The 25,533-nt window shown below is 32.7% G+C and overlaps 1 protein-coding gene and 3 non-coding genes across 5 annotated transcripts in view; 2 read left to right on the top strand and 2 right to left on the bottom strand.

Annotated features, from left to right (window-relative positions):
• The window catches only part of pxb (putative Hedgehog signaling attenuator pxb), a 198,518-nt gene that overhangs the window by 99,592 nt on the left and 73,393 nt on the right, over positions 1-25,533 (top strand). The gene's annotated exons all lie outside the window — the stretch shown is intronic.
• Positions 24,641-24,716, bottom strand: TRNAS-GGA (transfer RNA serine (anticodon GGA)). The gene has a single exon. It is a non-coding gene; the product is annotated as a tRNA-Ser (tRNA).
• TRNAS-GGA (transfer RNA serine (anticodon GGA)) lies at positions 24,950-25,025 on the bottom strand. Its single transcript has one exon. It is a non-coding gene; the product is annotated as a tRNA-Ser (tRNA).
• On the top strand, positions 25,328-25,403 carry TRNAS-GGA (transfer RNA serine (anticodon GGA)). The gene has a single exon. It is a non-coding gene; the product is annotated as a tRNA-Ser (tRNA).

The following is a 25,533-nucleotide window of genomic DNA, read 5'->3' as shown; positions in this document are numbered from 1 at the left end:
ATCCATCGCTCATTAATTTTGCAAGTGATTACTATCAAGCTAATTTTTCGTGAGTAGCTTTATTTTGATGAGATGCCCAATAATTTCATGTACGAAACTCTCGATTGTGGTAGCTTACAGAGGTAACAAGGATAAAAATTTTTGATTTGACGGTTCTCAAATATTTATTACGCAATTTGTAGGACAATATGTCTGTTGAATTATATAAGTATTAAATAAGTGAAAATAAAAAAATCAGCTGGTTAGTAATCATTTATGATGACCTCGTTATCGATACACATTGGAAAGGGGGACTCTTTGATCAAACCATAGATTTTGTAGGACAAATATTTTTTTCGAATAATTTAGATAATTATCTTGAGATTGAACAAAAAAAAACATTCAGTTAGTAATTAATATTTGAGAACCATCAAATCAAAATATTTTATCCTTGTTTTCTCTGTTAGCTACCACAATCGAGAGTTTCGTACATGAAATTATTGGGCATCTCATCAAAATAAAGCTACTCACGAAAAATTAGCTTGATAGTAATCACTTGCAAAATTAATGAGCGATGGATCCCGGACTATTATATTTAGTCGAGTTACTACCTGTAGGATTTAGGCGAATTCCTTTGAATAGCAGGTTGTTTTGGTCTGTCAGCTGTATTATTTTCTGGTATTTCCGTAATGTAACCTTATACTGTAATTATCTTCTTCTTCAGAGTTCTCGTATCCTTGATTATTTATTTATTGCGATCTATTTATTACATTGACCTATATTGAGGTGACACGTGCGAAACGTACGTGATTATATTATGATCACCGAATTTGATGAAGTTATTAGATTGTAATTCAATAATAGTTATTAGTTACGGTTGCCGTACGTCCTGATTTATGATGATGAGGGTAAAATTATAATTCAAATCATCTAAATGTTTAATTAATAGTTTTCATTTAAATGACATGTTCCCCTGTGGAAACAGTAGATGCATCGCTATATAACAATAGTCACGTCACATCATCTGCAATATGCGAGAAAAGCAATAACCTAGTAAAATATTAAACCTTCGCATAATTCGAATAACCTCGACTCTCATTTTCCACTCAATCTCTAGAACTCCAACTTAAACAACAACAACATTTCATCGGCGAACAATAAAAGTAATTTTAACAAAATCAAGCTCTTCGTCATCATTATCAACTTTTACACATAAATCATATTTCCCACGCCGTTGCGTAAACAATGTAAGGGGTAATAAATAGAAGAATGTCTGAATGATCGTCTGACATGCTAACGACTGTTGTAAACAAGCCCAAGTGATGTACAATCAAAGTTTCACTGCATATTTCTTGGAGTATTTCGGTAGGAACGGAAATTGCGAGCCCCGAAGACCATTATACCCTTTATTCAATTTAATCCGCCTTATAATTTGTTCTTCTTAAGACCTTGATTAGGCGAGGGGATAGCTTAAAATTCTAATTCCTTTTGAGTGATATTCTTACACTTCGCCCTTAATTATTCACTTAAAGTCATTTGTTGGAAGAAAATTTACCTGTTCATCGCTTAATTGCAACCATTAATTGTGTGAGTTCTGTTAAAGTTCCTATATATCATCAAATGTTCTAACTTATGGATTTGTTTTCAAAACAGGTGTCACTTGTCGTTCCGGCTTAAATCACTTCATTAAGTGGATACTTTGCGTTCGAAGAATCCGTAGACAAATCCCTAATAAATACGCCTCGAACTGTCAACGCGGATCTCTTCTGAGAAAAAGATTTCTAAATTCAAAAGTTTGTATATGGCTCGTTTATTAACTGCCAAGCGGACATGTTAAAACAGATGTTCTGTCTTCGCTTGACGGATAGGTCAGGCGAGGTCGGACGCCATCTTGCAAGATCCCGCCAATCGTTGCGTCCCCGGGGTGCCTGTCAACGAAGCGAGCGAAACAATTACCGGGATCGTGACTTTGTGTATACAGCGGGTTAGCTGCAATCTGAGATGAGATTTTAAAAATCCCACTGGAACCGTTCAAATTGCGGGATACTTTGCATTTGTTTCGAACGTTCCACGTTTCGAGACTTTTTTGGCAACAGATATGCATTCGGAACGAGTTTTTAAGCCAGCGAAGGTTTTAAAATAGAACAAAAAACTTCGACCGCGAAGAACTATAATTATAGATCGATCTGATATACATAACAACAGAATTGCAGTATACATTTAACTAGCGGTGTTCGGGCTTCCAATCAAAATGCACCTGTTCGCCTCGCTCATTTTAATGAAGACATTTCGGTTCCTTCGCAGGTGTCTGACTCCCCGAACCCAAAATCGACGGCTCATTATGTTGTTTAATTCATTATGCGCTTTGTTTTCTTCAATCGTTTTTTATGTGTCCCGCGAATAACTTTATTGTCTCCTCCACAATTTATTGTTGTACAAAGCTGAATTATAAATCGTTGTCTGACTTTAACATATGTACGTAATTAAGCTGTTAAGTTTTTTAAATGGTTTACGAGCAGTGGGGCATAAAACGGAGATATTGCCGGCTTCGTAAAAAGTTTGATTCGGGCTAAACAATAGTGGTAAATTAAATTAACATTTTGTTTGGAGCTTATTTTTTAACGAAACACTGAAGCATGATCACATCGTAAAGTCGAAATCGTTTTGCGTTCGAATCTCAATTACGTACAATCATTGATTCATCGGACTTGATGGTTGGGAATGGAGCGTCGCTTAAATGCCCTATCATACGTTGACATTAATGCTATTGAGTTAAAGTTCAATTTCGAATCCTTTTTCTATTTCCACGATACGTGCTAGAAATAGACTATATTAACTCCTTTAAGATAATACACCAGGACTCGATTGAAGCCTTATCCGGTTTCAGAGGAATTTAAACTTTAATTCTGCGGTATTAGAGGGATATTTGTGTGGATTGGAAATCTTTGCTCGAATTGAAATAAAAGTTATTGAATGATCCCTGATTAGATGATTATCGAAGTTGCATTCAAGCGCGATTATATTTTATATGGTAATTGAAATGTAATATAAGTTCGCTTCGAGTTCATTATCAGTATTTTATGAGAATCGAGTTGGTATCGAAAGCGGTAAAATATAGCAATCTCGGAATTAGTTGTTTGTATAATTATCTACAAACAACGTATTGATTACATGAATTTTAATGAGCACCGGATAGTGTATCTATGACATATTCTAAATCAACAAACGCTTTGCTTTTGATCACCTATTGAGTATACAGGGTGTCCCACTATTGGTATACTAAGCGCGAAGGGACTTGTAGTTTTGCATACACTGATCACGTAAAAAATACTTAAACAACAAAATTACGTCAAAAAATTTGTGCAAAATTTTTCCTGAAAATTCATGTTTTCTTCTCTAGCTTCGCGCAGCCGGCATATACCGCTTCGCTAATGTGAGCATTTTGTCTATGAAAACATAATCTTAAACGTAGCTCACGTGCGGGTGGCAAAGTTGGGCGGGTTGCTTGTTAGGGGTGTACACATAGAGTTTTAAGAATTCATCTATTTGAAAAAAAAATGCGTCTGGAATTTTATAAGTATTTTTTACGTACTCAGCGTATGCAAAACTATAACCTCTTTTGAGCTTAGTATACCAACAGTGGGACACCCTGTATAAGTAATAGGGTTTTAATGTAGAATATATATTAAATATTGTAATTATTACTTTGTACCTATTTGTAGAATTTAGAAAGTATTGTAGAATTTAGAATCAACGTCTTAGCTTAACTATAATATAATTGATATTAGTTATAGAAGAATCTTTGAGGCGGCGTAAGTTTGAAAAAATCTATTCACAATAATTTTAAGAAGTCTAAATAAACGCTACCTGTTTAGATCGACCACAACAATAGATATACAGACAGACGTCATAATATAATAACAAAGTATAGTATGAAAAACACGCGTTTTAAGAAATTTAAGAGGGAAGCAATGAAAGGATATTTTTATACATTTTTTTGGTAGTATAATATTATTATGGTAGATAAATAGTGTGATTTTATACTATCTGTTGACTAGCATGTTTTGATTGTTATCATGGTCCTTCACCTCAGTTAAAAGTAAAATAACTGATCTTTGCACCCATAAAAATCAAGTCACACAACCATGAGGTGAAATGTAAAAAAATAATAAAGAACACAAACTGGGTGGGTCAACGAAAAACGCTACAAAATATCTCCGAACTTTTTCCACACCGTAGAAAAGGTAGAAAAAACCATACAATAGACGCGGCAGATGTACCGAAAGACTGCACAATTAATTGTATTCTCATATAAAAATAACGTCTCTATCTCGAGGAAACCATTTCTCCGAATTTGACGTGTTATAAATTTGGGTTGCTTTTTTTGTTTGAACATATGCGTGTGATGTTTTATTCAGTTTTGGTCAGGTTCGGCCACTGGTTTAGTTTGCGGTTGGTGCAGATGGTGCGTAGTTTTCCTTACGAAATTAGATTTTAGTGGGCCGTTTTGATAGCGCATTGCGATGGTGTGGTAATGTACTCATCAAACCAGATTATTTGTTCTTTCAAACTTAAACATTTATTGGTTCAGTTAGACTTCTTCTAGCCACTTTTAAATCGTCATAATATCTATACTAATATTATAAAGAGGAAAGGTTTGTATGTATGTATGTATACATGCTAGGTTTTCACGCATAAACTACTGGACCGATTTTGATGAAATTTGGCACAGATAATCTTGAGACCCTGATAAAGAACATAGGCTACCTTTTATTGCGAAATATGTACCACGGGCGAAGCCGGGGCAGACCGCTAGTATATTATATAGTTTTACCATTTACCACCGATTTGGAAGACAGTTACAAGTTCTTATTTGTAACATAATACAATGATGATTATTATATACATTTAATAGCGAATGATTCCCAGCTATGTCTTGATACAATAATAATCTTCAAATTCCATTATTGTCGTATGTTTTTAAAAAATATTATATTTCTATGCACATTTCAAATTGCCACTAGAAATGTCAAAGCTGTAGACACCTTACGAGCGTTTAAGTAAGTACTTAGAAAATAAATGTACTAGACGTGCTAGACCAATTTTTATAAAACTTTACTAAAAATTGATATATTTGGATTAATTAATTATAATACGTAATTTAATTATGCAAATATAATCACAATTAGGGATAAATAACTCGTGTCGACATATTAATAACCGTAATTAAATCATAATAATTAAACACGTGTGCTCAACGCATTACAATTTTAATAATAAATTAAAATAGTATCAAACTATACACCTTTCTTTCGCACCTATGTCGTTCCCATAAGCGTGAATAAAAAGCAATATTGCAAGGGACAGATGGTCAAACGTACCCCAAACATAAATCGATTATTTCTTTTGATATTTCTGACTATTCACATCAAATCAACAAATAGGGATGGTTGACAAAGGTTCTGAGGCTATTTCGCGACAATAAAACGATTTGTGCGTGATAATTCTTATAGAAATGTCTTTGGGTTATAAAGGCCCGAATGAAGGAATGACGTCATTGTGATTTCGTACTTCATTTTGGGGTTAATTCACAAGATTCTAGTGTGTCGGTATTTACTTGAATAGAACGTCATGCCAGGTATGTATTTTGATTGATTTGTCTCTTTGTATGAACTAAACTGTTTAATTATATAATTTTATACCCATCTTGGTTATGAAAAAACTTACATTTCTATTAAGAAGTCTGAATTCATATTACTAAAGATTTAATTCAATATACAATTAATATGACACTTACAGATTAATTGAATGGCATAAATTTGTGTATTGAAATAAAGAATTATAAAAATATACCTTTTATGAATTATTGATCTTAACAGTTAACATTATTGATCGATCTCATTTTATCTATTACTGTATTGATAAGAAATAATATTATCTATTTTCTTTCTACAGTATAATTAAATAGCAAACCAAATATTGACTATAATTTTTATAGATTAATTTTATTACAGTTCTTAAAATAAAATAAATTACAATACCTGAAGAAGTTAATTAAAAACCATGACCTACCTCACAAATCTATCCTACCACACTCAGATATTTATTTACCAACTGACAAACACACAAAAGCACTTGATGCAAAGCAAGATGGCGCTAAAATTTGTTGTTTTAGGTTCTGGCGCCAAACACATGTTGTTGCCATAGACATCACAAAGACGTTTACGATTTAAAAAAAATAACGTAAAACCTTTTCGGCTCGTAAAATTGTTAAACACTTGTCATTATGACTAGTAATATTTTTATTTAGTAGTTATTAATAGTATTGTTTTTTTTAATAGTTTGTTTGCTGCTTAGTCGTTGAGTACTTTACTTTGTTGAAAGATAATATTATTTTCTATATAAAATTTACATACTCTAATAACTAATTTGTTATTATGTGAATATAGCGCGTCACATACGGTGAAGATACTATAATATTTTAGTTATATTATCTTATATTATTACAGTATCCATATAAATGACCCGAAATTTTGTGTCAGTGTTTCGGGTCAATTGTAACAGGATGGCGGTTCTACAGGGGTTTTAGTACGCAATGACAAAAAGAAAAATGATGGTCAGAACGCTGATACCGGATACCTTAAGATACTGTAAATATAAATATAAAATATAACAGTATCTTAAGATAAAATATCATAGTATCTTCACCGTGTGTGACGCGCTTAAGTCAAAAGAATATAATATTACCTATATTATAAATTTATCAAAATTTAATATTCTTATTAAAAATATTATGTAGGTATTCATATTCTGTTACAATTTTTTTTTAGAATATAAATTTAAACGTAAATTACCACATCGATTTATTCTCACATAAATATGATCATTAACACCTGCCAACATTGCCTGCAAGAAACGCTCTTTACCTGTTTCAAAATTTTATTCCCTACAACTACAAAAAACATAAAAATAATACAAGTACACGTTACAAAACTACTTCATTCTCATAACTTAAAGTTACAAGCAACAATCCAACTCGAGGGAAAACGAAATTCGCTCAAGCCACTAAAAATAAACACCCTCACCGGACTAACCGTAAAAGTTAACTATCATCGTAAAAATACTTAAGTTATACTTGACACGAATGTTCGACTTTATTTTGTCTATAATATCTATGTTATCTGCATAAATTCTAAGCTATTGAACGCTAAGCACAATTACTACAATATTTTATGTTATCTGTGGCTTTGTTTCTCGTTTTATTGGGATCAATAAAATGGATTGGTTCTCGAAATAGAATTAGGTAATAGTTGACCATTATAGTGCAATGGTTTCAGCGTAAGAGATCTTGGTTTCCATTCCTGGTTAAAATACCTATTATGAATAAGACCTGAATGTTATTATAAACAACGATCTCAGCATAACATTGAGTAATACAAAATATTATCGTATAACTGGTTAAAAGATAATTCCTTATAAGTCGATATTTAATATTAAACAGCGATAATTTATTTAAAAAACAGGCTAAAATTCTGTGTTTATCTTTACTTCCTTATTTCACAAACATCAAATAACCATAACTACGTACACAAGCATATAAAGATGCACTTCTAGCTGAAATAGATTTCAACAATACCATTAAAACTCGAACGCGGAAAGTCGTAACAAGATACCGTCAAGCCCGGTCAATCGAGTAATATTTGCAATACAAAATCGATAACTCACAGTACTAAATTCTATTTCATTAAGTGCGCAGTGTTTAGTCGTAATGCTACGGCTACGTTATCGCGCGAAGATTCGTGAAGAATTGCCGCGCTAAAACATCTATACTTACTAATGGTATGAAGACTTTGTTTGTTTAGTTGGTTGGTTGGACGCTCTCATCTGACTAAATACGTATCCGATTTGAAAAATATTTCAGTGTTAGATAGCCCATTTATCGATGAAGACTATAGGCTATAATCATCACGCTAAGGCCAACAGGAGCGAAGCCACGCGGGTGAAACCGCGCGGCACAGCTAGTAATGTTATAAAGCTGAAGAGTTTGCTTGTTTAGTTGAAAATATGAAAAATTATTTCATTTTTAGATAGACCATTTATCGAACAAGGCTATAGTCTATAATATATTAGAGCTACGCAATACAGATAAAACCGTGAGGCACAGCTAGTAATGTACAAGCATACGCGATGTTCTTACCTACCTTAGACGACTGGGTGAAGCGAACTTGATCTTTCTTTTCCTTCAAGGTCTTATTGTGATATTTTAATATGCTCCAGTTCACTAGCAAGATTATATACAAGATTCATCATCTTCACCGATCTATTATTCATCGCTTTAACGCCATAGCCCGCTAATGTAGCCGGAGCCTAACTATGAGCTATATGAGCTAGACTCGGACAAGAACAAACACATTTAGCAGGGTTAGGTAAACTCGTTATCTTAACAGTTAACGCGGCGACACTGGATAGTCTCAGCGTGATTTACAAGGGCTTAGTAACTGTTGCTTAGTCGTCGTAAATTTGTGGCTGGGTTAGGTTGGCAATTTATATTTATCACGCGACTGTTCTCTACGAGATTTTGTTTCTTATTTCGTGTTTTATACAAGTTTATATATTTCTTGCAAAATAATTGAGCCTAGGCTAAACAGAGTTTGAGTTTCAAATTCTGAGTACTGAAAGAGTGAATGGCTCATAAGAGTATATGAGTGAATGTTTTTACTTATAATTGACTTGATGAAGAAAGGAAAATAAATAAATAAACCTTTATTCTGATAAGTAATGAAAAAAAACACTATAATCAGTCGATAAAACAATCCAGCATCTTTAAAACGTACAGCGTAAAATATAGCTACAATAAAGAACAAAGGAAAAATGTACTAATACAATAAAGAACCTATACACTATACACCACTAATTGCTTTGTACACGTGACCACAGTCTAGTAACTAACAGCCAGTACTAAGCGCTAGCAAACGACACATCGCCGAATCGCTTCCTTGCTGAAGTAAATTCGTATCTCACTTGAAACTAAGCCAAATAAATGGAATTATTCTTTAGAAAATCGCTGAAGTAGAACGGATTAACTTGGTTCGCTGGAATGGATCGTTGGATTAGAAATACAGAATATTTATATGGCTAGAAATAAAATATGGGACAGTGAATTAAAACGCGGTACAAATTTATTATAATCGCTTTATAAAATGTATTTTTTCTTCTGTTTGAGGGCTATAATACTTACTGGATTTTTAAAGGCTTTTATTTCAGGGGAAAAATGTAAAATTAATACTAATCTGTTTAGTATTAATCTTATTAATCTTATAAAGGCGAAAGTTTGTATGGATGTATGGATGTTTGTTACTCTTTCACGTAAAAACTTCTGAATCGATTACAATGAAATTTAGCACACATATAGAGGGTAACTTGGATTAACACATAGGATAGGTTTTATCCAGGAAATCCCACGGGAACGGGAACGATGCGGGTTTTCCTTTGAAAACGCGGGCGAAGCCGCGGGCGGAAATCTAGTAATTACATATTTTCAATCGTACCTATATACTTCTTTCTTATACAATTAATAACGTTATTGTTATCTTATAATTTTGTTAGTAATATAATATTATAGAATCTAGAACTAAGAGCAAACACAAAGAATGTAGACTATGCAATATAATATTACTAGATTTCCGCCCACGGCTTCGCCCGCGTTTGCAAAGGAAAACCCGCATAGTTCCCGTTCCCGTGGGATTTCCGGGATAAAAACTATCCTATGTGTTAATCCAAGTTACCTTCTATATGTGTGCTAAATTTCATTGTAATCGGTTCAGTAGTTTTTACGTGAAAGAGTAACAAACATCCATACATCCATACATCCATACATCCTTACAAACTTTCGCCTTTATAATATATATAATAATATAATAATATATAATATATATAATATATAATATTAGATAGTTCTAATATTATACAAGTTCATTTACATAATATACTGAAGATATATACTGAAAGAAATGAATTATCAAACGCGTGTTTATCTTGTGTTAATATTACTACTCAGAATAATATACCGTAGTTACGGAAAAAACTTGTTACTCAAATTTATTCCACTATGCTTACGCTTATGCTTTTTACTTGCTTGAATATAAAAGTATCTCTCTATAAAGACAGATGTTTAATAAAGACATTAAAACTTTTGATACTAAGTGAACACGACCATAAACTCAAATAATTTGGAAAATCCAAAAGTGCACGCCTCATAATTTTTTTTTAATAAATATTTATTAATTATTATTTTTGTTTATTTAATAACAATTAAACCACATCGAATCAGACCCTGAAAAATGAAAGGGTTCTATTCCTGAGCATACTCAAGCGTAAGAGAAAAAAAAAGACTCGATTAGTAAAGTATTTCGGTCGCTATCGTGTTAACAAGAAAAAGGATCCGCACATACAGACACACGGACGTCCAAGACAGAACTTTTTTAAACTGTTTTTTAACTAGTTTAAATAACAAAAATGACATCAAAAATATCATGAACGTTAAAAATAGTGTTTTTTCTTAATATGTGTGTGTATGTATTATCTTACAAGTGCAATGTATGATACATAAAGACATTTTAAGTTTGAAAAATCAGATGTTTTGCGCGAAGTGACAGTAGTACCCACCTCAACGCTTCGCTTATGAGGCGTGCAATATATCATTTGTATTCACCACGAAATAATAACATCAACACCTATGAACGATGTTTAAAAACTCGACCATGCGTTAATCCTGTACTAATTTACTGGGTCATCAATCATTTCGAAGAAATACAATCTACAGAACCATATTATGCCGAAGCTAAACCTCTACCTGAAGTAGAAAAAAAAGGTGACAATCATCGATAAACGGTTGAAGATATCTCAATTTATGTAGCTACAAAATTATTGACAATCTCTGAGAATGAGGTGTGTTCTTGGAAAAATTTTGACTCAATTTAGCACACAATTTGTTGAAGACTTTATTATGTGAAAACGCGTCTTTTATCTATAACAGAATGTCGCGGTTCTATTGATGTGTGTGAGAACTGTGAGTTTTATTATGGATTAATTAATTTGTTTATTTTATGATATTGTTCAATAAAACGTTTGTAAGAAATTTTATCAGTTTATTGTCTGAGTCTATAATATCTCTAGCAAACGGTATTAACTGCAATCTATACTAATATTATAAAGCTAAAAGTTTGTTTGTTTGAATGCGGTAATCTCGGGAACTACTGGTCCGATTTGAAATATAATCTTTCGGTGTTAGAAAGCCCATTCATCGAGAAAGGACTTCGACCAACAGGAGCGGAGCACTGCGGGTAAAACCGTGGAGCACGGTAAAACATAAATCAATACATTTTTTTAACTAGATAAAATTTAATACCTCACGGTGGCCTACTTCAGTAAAAGTAGGTATATCAAAATAGCCTTAACATAAAAGCATCATTTTATGAACCGATATTATCGTTATTTCTATGATCCTCTTTTACGAATAGAGCGCAAAGGTCGGAAACACAAAAATAACAATTGAATTCGTGCATAAGTTGAGAAGATCTGCAAAAACCGCAGCAATCATAGCTTCCTCTTGCAAGTTTATTAAACCGTAACAATATTAGGAGCTTAATGTATAAATACTTTATTTTTATTACCACTTAGATACGCTCCAACGAGGTCGTTCTATTTCGGAAATTCTTGCATTCGAAATAACTGAACTAATGGTAGATATATGCGGTCAAATGTATCCTTTAATTTCCATCATTCTTTACGCTCCATTCAGCAATGTTTGTAATTCAGAATTAATATGTGATGCAGAAAACTACTAATTCCAATCGCAGGATGAAATAAAATACCATTGAAGATAGTTCTTATATTATTTACGTTTTGTATGTCACTGATATTAAGGCCAATGTTTGGATCTATTCGATAAGAAACACCAGATCTAGTAGTATTATTTACTTTCTTAAATTGAGCAGTTAAACTACTTTATAACCTCTAAAGTTGACAGTTCCCGCCCAAAATCGTCAAGCGCATACACTGTGAAGTGACAACGGCGAAACAAATATTTTTATCGAAGGGTCTTCTAGGAAATAATCGATGCCTATCTTTTGAGGTTCACTAACGAAGAAGGTACCTTTTTTTTCGTCACTGGTCACTTGTCATGATGCAAGATAGCATATAATAGATGGCTACTGATGTTCTCTTTTATTGGTTTGCCGACGACAATTTATGCCTTACTGTTATTTGCGACAATGAAGTCTGAAACAGCTTAATGGTTTTGACATTCCGATGACATGCTTCTGCCTCTCTTTTATTTACCTTTTGAGTGTCGATGTTAATTATGAGAGTGTATTCTTATCGTGTTGTTCTATGACTAACTGTGAAGGTAAATGTGGATATACGAGGTGGTCCGTTTATTCGATTGGTCATCTTGATACATCTTTTAGAACAGTTTCTTTAAACATTTTTATTTGCGTGATTTCTGTTTTAGTTTTTTCTCGTGTTTTATTTTTTGCGAGTATACATCTAACAATGAAAATCTTTTTAACGCAGAGTGCCAGTCAACCCGTAACCTCGCTCGGTGTTCAAAACGGGTTAATAATATAATGAATAAATCGCGTTTAAAGTCCGTTAAAAAGTTTAAACTTTATTATCTCTGTTTTGACTTCTTTTAACGTACGTGGTTCAAAATGTTAACTATTTTTGTCGCCAAGCAGGAAATCGATTAATTCCGAAGCAAACGGTTATCCTAGCATATGTCGCACTTTACGCTCTTTTGTAAGCGTATCAAAATTAAGATAATGGATAATGTCCGTCCAAATTTCTACTTTATTAGATACAGGTAACAGCTGTCGCCTTTTTTATTGCTTGGGTAGTGCCGATCGATGTGGTTTTATTATTATAGATACATATAAGTAATAGATTTTTCATTTTTCATTTACTGGTCCGATTTGAAAAAATCTTTTGTTGTTAGATAGACCATTTATCGAAGAAGATAGCCTTCCTATAAGGCTATATTTTTTATCATCACGCTATGACCAACAGGAGCGGAGCAATGCGGGTGAAACCGCGCGGCACAGCTAGTATTATATTATATTTCTTTAGACAGTTAACGTTTATTTTCTAGAAGCTTTTCTATTAAAAAAAACACAGATGATACTCATCAACTTTTTATCTTTGAGGATACTATTATCTACTTTAAAAAAAAACTAAATTTAAAACGTAACAGATGAGATTTTTGTACAAATATTTAGAAAAAACAATGTTCATTTTTATTATAGGGACGTAGCATAAAATGTTTGTAGAGAAATTACTCTAAAGATAGACGTTTTATTATTTCTGCATAATATCATTCAATTAAGTAAACATAGTAAAATGAATACTGAAATATTATACCTTTTTCTTGGCTTTCCTCTTTTAATCGTATTATTTTACTATCTCCGTTCACTCGTATTTCCCGCATTTTTATCATAAAATCTACGTCATTATTCAGTCATTATTTTTGATTGGAAAGTTAATTTTTTATGAACAAATTGTTCAGTATTGCAATATTAAAAACGTCAACATTGTTTTCATCTCTGCGATAAAATAGCTGTTAACTGCTGTTGAATTTTTATGAGTATGTTTTATAAACATTTCAAAGGACGAATAAAAATCCACTATTTTAAACAATAGAGTATAAAAACCCACTTTCGATTAACCTACTTTGAAATATGACAAAAGTAAAGTAAAATTGAAACGAAAACAAAACAAGAAAGTTGAAACATGGCGTTTTAAAATGGAGGCAAAAAATTGTGATGTATGTAGAAGTTTGGACGGGCGTTGTAAAAAATATGTCCTGCGTAAAACAATTGTTTAGGTTCTGACAAATATTAGGTACTAGCGGTCCGCCCCGGCTTCGCCCGTGGTACATATTTCGCAATAAAAGGTAGCCTATGTTCTTTCTCAGGGTCTACAGATTGTATGTGCCAAATTTCATCAAAATCGGTTCAGAGGTTTATGCGTGAAAACATACATACATAATTATTAATTACATAATTACAAACTTTTCCTCTTTATAATATTAGTATAGATAAATAAAGTAGTGTGTTTTAATATTTTCTGATAATCAATATAGTAAATTGAAACAATAATAGATGCAATTTGTTGATTTGAATTTAATAAGTTTTCGGAGTCAGATGAAATCAACCAATTTCGACGAAAGAAAAACATAATATTTCATAATGCAGTGAAAACATGTAAGAAGACAGTTAGTCAGAATGATTAATAAAAAGAAAGACAAACACAGTCAAAAACTTGAAGATACGAAATTTTCTTAGAACGGGCCCTTGTTGACATGTTTTGCCTATTTATATAAATCTGTGTTCTACAGTTCCTGTCCCACTTTCCTATGTCGTCAGCGAGCATTACTACGAACAATTCGTTACGTTTTTAATTCATCGCATTGTCCGTTTGTCTATCGTGGCAGATGTCATAACAAGCCAACCCGTGCGTTTGTTTTCTTTCCGGCGTTCATTTCCCCTAAATTCGTTCCAAGTGTTGTAGCTACATTGGATTTCATTTGTTTAATTGGACGGACAAATATTTGGGCGAATTCTGTCGATGTCGTTAGTTGTGTCCTGGTTCTGTCAATATGTCCAGTAATAGAGGACTGTCACCGTGCTGTCTGCACGCTATTTTGGCATCTACGTGTGTGTGATAAATGCTATTTTCCGGGTTAATACCATTGGATTCGACTGTGCAATTGTCAGGCTCTAATCAGTAAAGCTTCGATTTGCTAATTATTGTATTCACAACGTTATTACGCCTCCTAAAGTTATTGCCTTTGGCAGTTATATTGGAAATTTGAATTGGTTGTACGAATTCAAATTATATGAACAAGGAACTCATTTCATGTATCGTTTGTGAAATTTGCGATACACGTAACAATATAATGAATGGTATTTCCGAAATACTCTCATTTTATTTCTGCGTTCAATGAATAATGGAAATTATAGTCAGATTATTGAATCTTCTAGTAGGTATTGTAGTGACATTTAATTAGTTAATAATATAATGTTTCTCAATACATTTAGGTGTGTCATTAATACTATAGTTTCTAGTAATAAAGATAACAAAAGCTGTTTTATATCCTACTAGCGGTCCGCCCCGGCTTCGCCCGTGGTACATATGAAAAATAGATGTTGGCCGATTCTCAGACTTACCCGATATGCACAGAAAATTTCATGAGAATCGGTCCACCCGTTTCGGAGGAGTATGCAGACTAACATTGTGACACGAGAATTTTATATATAAGATAAGATTTTATATATAAGATAATTATGGGTACACTAATATTATACACTTCCATTTTATTCGCTGGTAAGTGATTGTAAATTGAAAAGTCTTAACTTCTAGATTTCAAACAATTCTTGCACCTGCAAATAACACCATAAAGCTGCGTCCACATAATAGCATGTTATTTATCGTACCTATAATTCAATCCAATAACAATAAAAACGCTTGTTTACGGTGTACAGTGTGTCATTCGCCCAGGGGCTAGTGAGTACTAAAATTGAAAAGGACGATAAAGTTTAGCTGTCTACAAATAATTCCTTAGTGCTGAAGATGTATTTGCTGTATGTATGGTCATGTATGACACATGACTGGGATATTTTGCATGGACTGTAAGAATGTTCGGTTGGCGTTTCCCGTTGGTTTTAACTCTATAATGTTTAGTTGTTCCCCGCGGCTTCGAAGGGCATTTGTAAGTAGGTAACGTAAATTAAAATGAAGCTACTAATAGTAACAACAAATCGATACTTTCAAATGACCGAATGTATTTATTATCTTTCTAAAAATAAAATGTATTATAATGAATCAACCCCACTTATTAGAAAAGGAAAATTAAGTAAAGAAGAACCATAATACATATTTTGTGCTTAAGCCCTAAAATTAATAGCAATAGCAGTCTTAAATCCATACTATTATAAATGCGAAAGTAACTCTGTCTGTCTGTCTGTTACTCAATCACGCCTAAACTACTGAACCAATTTGCATGAAATTTGGTATGGAGATATTTTGATACCCGAGAAAGGACATAGGCTACTTTTTACCCCGGGAAATAGGATAGGTTTTATACCGGAAATCCCACGGGAACGGGAACTATGCGGATTTTTCTTTGACTGCGCGGGTGAAGCTGCGGGTGGAAAGCTAGTAATACTTTAATTTGAAACATACATTTTTACCTCGAAGTATTCAATTTACAACAATTTATGGAATTTACAAGAAAACCAAACAGACTACACTATTACAGCAATTCCTTTAGATATTAATATGCGATATTTCCTACACTGAGTAAATACGATAACCATCGCGGCCCACGCACATAATTCTATGTGAATTATTGGTATAAATTATGTACATATTTCAAGAAAACGACGATTATTATTTATGGTGGAATAACTGTAATTATAGTAGGAATGGTACATTAAATTAATCGACTAGTTTAGTTATAGGTAATTTTACATAATGTGACAAACAAATCGGACTCCTTAATCAGACCTCGGACCTTTTAGTTAGAAATATTCGGGTAATTCCTCTACTAAACTATTAAAACTGCTTAATAAAATATGAATAAAATATTTATATGTTTTATTAAGTTTAGCCGGTATCAAAACAAAAATATGCTTTGCTTGAGCTTTCTACCACACTAGCTGTGCTTCGCCGTTTCAGCCGCGTGGCTCTGCTCCTGTTGATCTTAGCGTAGGTAATATAGCCTCGATAAGTGAGCTATCTAACACCGAAAGAATTTTTAAAATAGGACCAGTAGTTCCCGAGATTAGCGCGTTCAAACAAACTCTTCAGCTTTAAAATATTAGTATAGATAAGACATATTATTCAAATGTTATTTTTAAAATTATTGTGTAGGTAGGTACCTGACAAACATACATGATAGATTTTTTTACTATATTAGTGTGCATTTGGAAGAGTTATTAAAAATAATAAAAATTGAGGGTAGACAGTGATTGACGTGACACTTCTATAGATCGAGTTCAATTTTGTGTTGTATCATGCGCAGAAAGTTGTTGAAATGTTCACAATGGGATACTGTTCCTTTGTTATTTAATATAACAAAAGTTAGTGTTTTTACTGCGTTTGATAAATGAGCGTCATTCGCAAATGTGTGGTTTAGTCTCAATATAGTATATAAATCTCGTGTCACAATGTTTGTCCTCAATGGACTCCTAAACCACTTAACCGATTATAATAAAATTCGCACACCATGTGCAGTTCGATCCAACTTGAGATATAGGATAGTTTAAACATGTAGGTACCACGGGCGAAGCCGGGGCGGACCGCTAGTATTATATATTATTTTACGTGAAAAAAAAGTTGGATAACTAAATTTTTATTACAGTGGTATCTATTTGGAATAAAGATTTATTTTATAAGTAAAGCGTCGAAAAAATATTATGTAAATGAGTCTATAATAATCGAATGGTTCAGGGTTCGATGCCGGATCGGTTAACAAACAATCTAGTAAAACAAAATCAAACACTAACTTACCCACAAATAATATCGATCACTACGATATGTGACATACATCTGCCCCATAAGGGGACAAACACTTGTATTAAATACACCCCAAGATATTTCATAAACCCCATGCTAACAAAAACTATATTATTTCTACGTCACTCAAACTAACGCCATTCCCCTAAGCAATTGAGTGTTTTATTAACTAATTGTTAATAATAGAATAAATAATAATCCAATAGAGAATATAATAGTAAGAAGGAAATAAACGTTTATGACAATTGGTCTTGCTACTGCAATTATTTTAAACTATAGTCGAAAATTGTATGCGTGTACCAAAAATTATATGCGGGTATCGTTCATCCTTTTAAAATAAAAGTAACCTAATTTATAACATTAGCTATATTACTAGTAAAAGTTAAGTATGGATTCAACTGTTTTCAGGATTAGCACGAACGAACAGACAGTCAAAATTCATAAAATTGTTGCTACGATATGACTACTATTTTTACTGTTATACATTTTATATGTAACAAAGTGTTTTATTATTTTCACTATGAAACCTGGCAATATAACTCGATTAATAGATATTATGTCTATTTACAATAACTCTTATATCAATATGGTTTAAGGTAATTTAGCGAGTCCTAAATCAAAACCCAATTCCTATTTCAAATCCAAAGGAAGTCCTAACTCAAGAGACACCTTTATCTACCAGATAACCATTATTGAGATAAAGGATGCGGCGTGAAACCAATCGATGTTTATTAAGCCCCATTTGGCTTGACCACCCAAGATGAACAATGTACCGAATACTATCATAAAATCAAGCTTTTTATCGCGTGTGTTCGAGGCAATATCGTTTTTAACACCCACCCGAATATTGGTGTTTGATGGCCATTTGAAATTGCGTTAATAGATAATTCTGGGCTGTTTTTGATGTTTTATTATAAACTAGAGCCTATGTTTCACTTGTGACGGAACGGGCAAACCTTTGGATTTTGAAAAAGTAGCTTTCATTGATCATCGGATCAATTATCTTTTCGTGTCATCCATAATATCTATGCTGTGATTTTGTTGTGAAAACTAAAGACAGACTGAGAGAAAAAGTTTCGCATTTTTGTGTAAAATTATTTTTTTTCACTTTATTAATCAATTTAAAAAGAAAAGTGCGTCGCTTAATTTATTAGAAAGCATTCCTAAAAAAATGTTGCATAGTTTGCGTCTCAAATACTCGTAAAGACGGATTAAATAAATAAAGAATAAGTCGCATTAACATAAACTATAGTATGAATGTATAATACCTTACTATAATTTATAATTTTCAAAGCAATCACATATTGTGTACTTACATTACTTACATTCTTTGAGTGGTTGTACAAAACATCATTTCTAAAAATACTAACTTCACCCGTTTTGGTCAAGTAATAGGGTTCGTGTTTATAGTGCGTTTAATAGTCACAATAAATAGGCTATAAATTTCTGATCTGTAGTCTATACTAATATTATAAAGCTGAAGAGTTTGTTTGTTTGTTTGAACGCACTAATCCCAGGAGCTACTGGTCCGATTTGGAAAACTTATTTCGGTGTTATTATAGCCTATCTATATTATGGGCTATCTAACTCCGAAATAATTTTAATAACTCTAAGGCTATATATAATTATAATCACGCTAAGACCAATAGGAGCGGACTACTGCGGGTAAAACCGCGGGCCATGGCTAGTATTTAATAAATTGATTACATTACCGTTACTGAGTAACTCCATTTTATAGTAACAATATTAAATTTCTCAAGAAAGAAAGAAAGAAAGAAATCTTTTTATTTATTTATGTATTTATATACTCTTTATTGCACACACAAAGTTTGACAAAATCAGGATATTATACTATTACACACACACACACACACAATTATAAAGGTGAGTGCATTTAAAAGAAAAATAAAAAGATAGAAAGAAATCTTTTTCTTTCTTTCTTTCAAATTTCTCAAGAGACAAAGTACTAAACAATACCTGCCTTATAAAATTACTTTATACATTTTAAAATCTACTTAAGGTATCGTTTCACTAATGGGAATCGAGGATGTCTAAGATAGGATAATATCCATGAATGGCGCTAACTTTTGTGAAGAAACCACGATTTTCCAAACCGGGCTGGTCATGCGCAGGCGAAGTCGGGTTAACGCACTTGTTAAATTGCGACAATGATGTGGCGAAAGTATGGATGTAGTGTGCAATATAATGTAGAAAAATATTTCTATTTAATATAGCTTAGCTATTATTTATATTTAAAATATTCAACCCTTAAAAATTTAGAATACTCTGATCTTTTTAAACCTTAATAAGCTTAATAATTGTATTATCGGTGCTGTGCTGTTGAAGGCACAGCTTATTACTGAGTTGGTCCCCTTTTTGCTAAAGGTCTGCCACACTTTTGTCTTTTTCTGTGTTTTTTGTATTCCTTATTCTTTTTATTTTAACTGTTGTTGGCTTTTGGCGAAATAAATTATTCTTATTCTTATTTATTCTTATTCTTATCGTCGAAAGGAAAGCAAACATATGGAGAGATTCTATCATATCTATTAATTGTCATATTTTCACCAATGTTTTCACATACTGTCAAACCAAATTCTGTCATCGTAGAGGCCTTGGTAGAGGCCAATATATTAGGTAACATAATACGTAAAGCTATTTTATAGATCCATACCAGATACTTCAGATCAATACAATGAAAAATACAACATCTAAAGCAACAAGCAGATATAAATAGCATAATACAATTACAAATCGTACAGAAATCGATTACCCTCCAAAATCATAATATATCACGCCTGGTTGACATATTCAATACAGATAAAAAATTGACAAGCGTTATTTGTTCTTGGCTAGCTCTATTTGTTTATCATCTGTGGTCGAACTTTATTAATGGTGATATTGCTCATGGGACGAGAAAGTCGTGTTACCATAGATTATATTATATTGAATATTATAGCTAGCTTTCCGCCCGCGGCTTCGCCCGCTTTGTCTAAAACCTAATAAATTAGATACTAAAACCTTCCTCTTGAATCACTCTATCTATTTAAAAAAAACTGCATCAATATCGCTGGCGTAGTTTGAAAGATTTAAGCATACAAAGGGACATAGAGACAGAGCATAGAGAAAGCGACTCTGTTTTATACTATGTAGTGATAGGTAAGTAAGTACGTCGATGAGTAATGTCTGAGCAACGTAAGTGAAATGCTCCTCATGCTAAGAATCGGTTTTTAAAGTACCTTTGTGGAAAATATTATGATGACGTCATAGACAAACGCCATAACTGCGTATCATAAAAATGTGTTTATTTCTACTGTCTAGACTTAGGGTAGATTTTAATAAAATTTTAAATATCTCTCGATTAAATAATGCAAAGCAAGTATATTAGCGTAATTATTTTTCAAATTAGTCGAATTCTCTTCAAGTCTATCGCCTTAAGAAAAACACATAATTTTTGATTTATAAAAATCGTTGTTTAATATTGGCCTTTAAGGAAGGTAAAATAGTTGACGCATGAGTGAAAAATAACTAGCCCGTAAGAAACCCGTAAGAAAATCGATCAGTGAAACAGATGGGAAATGCATCTGTTTCATGTCAGAAAAAGGGACACTTTTGTAAAGAAAAGTAAGTTTAGTTTGTAATGGAAACTAAAATAATATGGAAAAGAAAGGTTAATTCTGTGTTAATTCCTTTTTGTGATAGGTACATTATGCCGGAAAGTACCCGGAAATTTCATGAATTACATAATCTATACTAATATTATAAAGCTGCAGAGTTTGTTTGTTTGAACGCGCTAATCTCAGGAACTACTGGTCCGATTTGAAAAATTCTTTCGGTGTAAGATAGCTAATTTATCGAGGAAGGCTGTAGGCTATATAACATCACGCTAAGACCAACAGGAGTGGAGCCACGCGGGTAAAACCGCGGAGCGCAGCTAGTTCTAATATATGGATGAGCATTTTTGTTTGTGTGTAAAAAGCATTTACGCGATTTTTGATAATTCTTTCATAAAGATACAATATAACCGAAATTTTCTCGTAAAATAAGGAAAACTTAATTTGTAACCATCAATAAATCATAACAACAAAGCACCATTTTAAATAAACTAAGTTAAAATAAAGTACTTATTAAGCTTAGTTACTAAGTTTCTCTTGTATAAGTTAAGGCTTGTATTAAAAAGATTTTGTCCAAGTTGGAAGTTGAGCACTTAAGACCTTAATTGTCAGTGTTTTTGTTTTCAGTTTTTGCTGAACTTCGCTAGACGACTTTTATTTACTTTGCAGTGTTCCCGTAGTTTCTATGTTTATTTTATTTTGTATGCAGAGCTAATTCCATTATGTGTGTTATTGTAATCTAGTATAGATTATCATTTTGGAATATTTTAAAGATTTGCTTATTTAATTTAAAAGGTACTTAGATAATTTTTTTGAAGTGAAAACTTCTTTAGCGGCATTGAGCACTTTTCTGTAATGGGTATAAAATCTTAAACTCGCATCAGGACACGTGACCTGATCGAAAAAGCGTAAGACGGATGGATATCAAACATGCTCAACGTTAATAATCAAGTTTTCACTTCTGCCGGCACTCCCGGAGTGCAACCCGTCTTTTTTAAATAATTACGTCTCTTTCATTCGAATGTTGTTGGATCTGAGAAAGAAATGTAATGTAAAAAATAATGGTTATTAATTTTTATAAGGTAGGTATTTTAATTTTATTCGAACTGAATAAATCCTATAAGTAGCTTTTCCTGTAAAATCAAGTGTTATAAATTTATTCTCAATACGTACTTTTCTAGGTATCCATCAATCTTCTTAAACTCCACAAAATAGGTAAGCGGAATAAAAACTACTAACGAAAATGTATATTAGCTTGGAAGTGCTTACAACTTGACCAGTCTCCACTAAAAACATCAACATAATTGAATTCTCTTTTTTACTAAGTGCACGATCTATATTAATACAATAATTATTGAGTACTAGTGGTCCGCCCCGGCTTCGCCCGTGGTACATATTTCGCAATAAAAGGTAGCCTATGTCCTTTCTCGGGTATCAAAATATCTCCATACCAAATTTCATGCAAATTGGTTCAGCAGTTTAGGCGTGATTGAGTAACAGACAGACAGACAGACAGAGTTACTTTCGCATTTATAATATTAGTAAGATCATTATAAAACATACTTCAATAGGTAAATTAATCTTTATTGTCAAAAACTATATTATGTTAACAAATTCCTCAGCGAAAACTGGCCAGCAAAACACGCTGAGCTCTCGCATCAGCGCTGATTTTCAGTATACCGCGCTTTTTTATCACTAGAAAGTTAAAGAAACATTCTCATTATTTAACCGATTACACAAACAAACTATTTACCGAAAGAAAAACAAAAAGATCATCCAACGCTCCGCAAAAGAAGCATACATTTTAATGACTTACTTTTTGCTCACAAAAACCCGTGTTCCATAGTTTTTGCGTCGGCTGTGATTCGGGTAATTACTTCATTATTTACATTGTGTTGTCTTGAATAATTGTCTTGTAATGAATTGCTTTTCTTTTTAAGGTAACGGGTTATATGTTAACTGCGAGAAAGAAACAAGTTGTTAATCATTGTGCAAAAAATTGATATTATTTGGTGTTATATGTTGAGTTATTTTAATTAGTTTGATGTTGTGTGTGCTTTTGTGAATCTAACTCCCTATTAATGATTTTATTATATAGAATAACGTTATGTACATCATTTAATTTCGAAGAATATACATACGTAGGTATAACTTGTATAATGACAGTAATATAAAGATGCCAAACAGGCTACTAAAACAGTAGATAATTATATTATACTCTATAGTATACTATTACATCTGAGGGAACTTTTTGAGTTACTAATCGATAAATAATATTATAGCAGCTAAAAGCCTATCTAGGGTTCGAATCGCAGTATATAATTTTATTATATTTTCTTACATAGAGCTCGGAAATCATAAGAAATACACACACACACATAAAAATACATACATACAGATTACACACACTCTCACAATTTGATTGCTCGCCCAAAACTTGTAAAAACACAAACGTGACAACATAATAGCCCGATTCGTTAGCTGTTTGTTACGAAAATTACGTAATAAATCCAGCTTAAAACCTAATTCCCGTTAAAACAAGAATCCACTTCTGTAATTGGCTGCCAGCCAAATTAGTTGAATGTCTTAGAGAATAACTTTTCATAACAACGTATTGGGGAACGGAATGAGACGTGGATATAGATTTGCAAAATGCGAAAGCACCTACTGATTGTGTCGGAAGTGAGAGAAAATCACTAACAAGTTACACGCGTATAATTCATGTCGCAATTTATTATTATTGTTCGTTTATTGAATCGATAATTAACATGTAAAAAATAAATAATTGAGTTGCTCAATGGATGAATACCTACCTATAATCAATTTAGAGCCCCGTTACGTAAAACCAAGCTATTTTATAAAAAAAACTAAAACAAATGACAAGGAAAAAAAATATAAATCTATTGCACTTGAAACTAATACTAAATGCAGTTTGAAGCTTTCGACATAAAATTCATTCAATTTAATTACATTTCTACAAGACTCACTAGATTTCGTACGCACACTGCACCATCCAGTCTACGCTATCCACAAACTGTCAAGTGTTGGCCGAATCCAATTACTTGTTTAACAGATGTATTTGAGTTAGTGCTCGTGGATTAGCAAGATGCTCCAGCGAGATTAACTGATCCACAGTGTATCTAGTATCTACGTTTGTTTCAATTGTATGGAAAATGTAATTGGATTGTAATTTTTGGTTCATTATTCATAGAATAAATGTTTTTTATAATAATATGTTTGTACCTACTCTGGACGTTCAGAGTGTGGTTAGGGTGAAGCGAAAAAAAATTAAGAATGTTAAGGTTTTTCGCATTTTTTTAAACCTTACATTTCTTGATTGTTTTGATTATTAGTGATACCGAATATAATAGTAAAAATTTAATAGAAGAGGAAAATTAAACTTTAATTTATATTTTTGGTTATATGGCATTCAAATGCTTTATAAATATAAATTTATAAAGAATAGAAAAAATTCGATCACGAGGCGGGACTCGAACCCGCATCCTTCGCGCCATTCCGGGGCGGATGCCTTACCAACTCAGCCACTCGTGACCCGCCAGAGCAATCGAATTTATTCTATTCTTTCAGTTTTATGTGTCTGAAGGGACACACCGCGCGCCATCTATTGAGATGATTAACAACCATTTCAATCAATATGAAGCACTTTTCAGTGAATACAATATTGTAACGATGGAACACGACCTTTTTTGTTGAATTTATATTTTTGGTTTTATGGCATTCAAATGCTTTATAAATATAAATTTATAAAGAATAGAAAAAATTCGATCACGAGGCGGGACTCGAACCCGCATCCTTCGCGCCATTCCGGGGCGGATGCCTTACCAACTCAGCCACTCGTGACCCGCCAGAGCAATCGAATTTATTCTATTCTTTCAGTTTTATGTGTCTGAAGGGACACACCGCGCGCCATCTATTGAGATGATTAACAACCATTTATAACCATTTTACGATGGATGGATATTGAAACCAAAAATATAAATTCAACAAAAAAGGTCGTGTTCCATCGTTACAATATTGTATTCACTGAAAAGTGCTTCATATTGATTGAAATGGTTGTTAATCATCTCAATAGATGGCGCGCGGTGTGTCCCTTCAGACACATAAAACTGAAAGAATAGAATAAATTCGATTGCTCTGGCGGGTCACGAGTGGCTGAGTTGGTAAGGCATCCGCCCCGGAATGGCGCGAAGGATGCGGGTTCGAGTCCCGCCTCGTGATCGAATTTTTTCTATTCTTTATAAATTTATAAATTTATATAAAATTAAACTTGTAACACTTCACTACATAGTATAAAACAAAGTCGCTTTCTCTGTCCCTATGTCCCTTTGTATGCTTAAATCTTTAAAAC

Source organism: Colias eurytheme, chromosome 18 (assembly GCF_061535395.1).
Source record: "Colias eurytheme isolate Ceu_HAF_F1 chromosome 18, ilColEury1 Martin Lab GWU primary, whole genome shotgun sequence".
Lineage (NCBI taxonomy): Eukaryota > Metazoa > Arthropoda > Insecta > Lepidoptera > Pieridae > Colias > Colias eurytheme.
This window is presented reverse-complemented; position numbering and strand designations above follow the sequence as displayed.